Raw genomic sequence first — 662 nt, 5'->3', positions numbered from 1 at the left:
CAGTATTGGGGGGGGCCCCCCCCGTTGCTGCTGCTGCTGCTGTTGCTGCTGCTGCTGCTGTCGCTGCTGCTGCTGTTGCTGTTGCTGCTGCAGTTTTTCTTCGTTTTGTTGCTGAAATAATATAAAAAACCTCTAGAAATGGAATTAGTTTTTGTTTTTTTAATTATAAATTAAATAAAATACAAATTTAAATAATATTTTAATACAATTTCGCTGTAAATACACCCCCCCTAGGGCCCCCCTCCTGCTGCCGCCGCTGCAGCAACTCATACAAACGATAAAAACGATGATGCTGGGTTTTTTCGTATTTATTTTTGCAAATTCTTTTGATTTTTGCGGTTAAATTTATTTATTTTATTTATTTTTATTTATTTTTATTTAATTTATTTTATTTTAATGCATCAGCTGCCGACCCCACTCACCGGTGCTCGTCGGTTGGGGGCCCCCAGCTAGCTGACGTCTGTTGTCTTTGCATCGCCAGGGGGCCCCCCTGTTAGTTTTTTTCCTAATTTGTAGTATTTTAATTAATAAATTAATTAATGTAATTTATTTTTTATCTTTTTTTTCTTCTCTGATCGTCGCTCCTGCATGCAGTGCCGCTGCGCGGCTCTCTTGACTCTCATGTGTGGCTTGCTGCTGCTGTAGCTGGTATTACTGCTGCT

The sequence above is a fragment of the Eimeria mitis genome, genomic scaffold (genome assembly GCF_000499745.2).
Source record: "Eimeria mitis Houghton genomic scaffold, Emh_scaff1256, whole genome shotgun sequence".
Lineage (NCBI taxonomy): Eukaryota > Apicomplexa > Conoidasida > Eucoccidiorida > Eimeriidae > Eimeria > Eimeria mitis.
The sequence above is the reverse complement of the archived record's forward strand: the minus strand, read 5'-3'. Positions refer to the sequence as shown.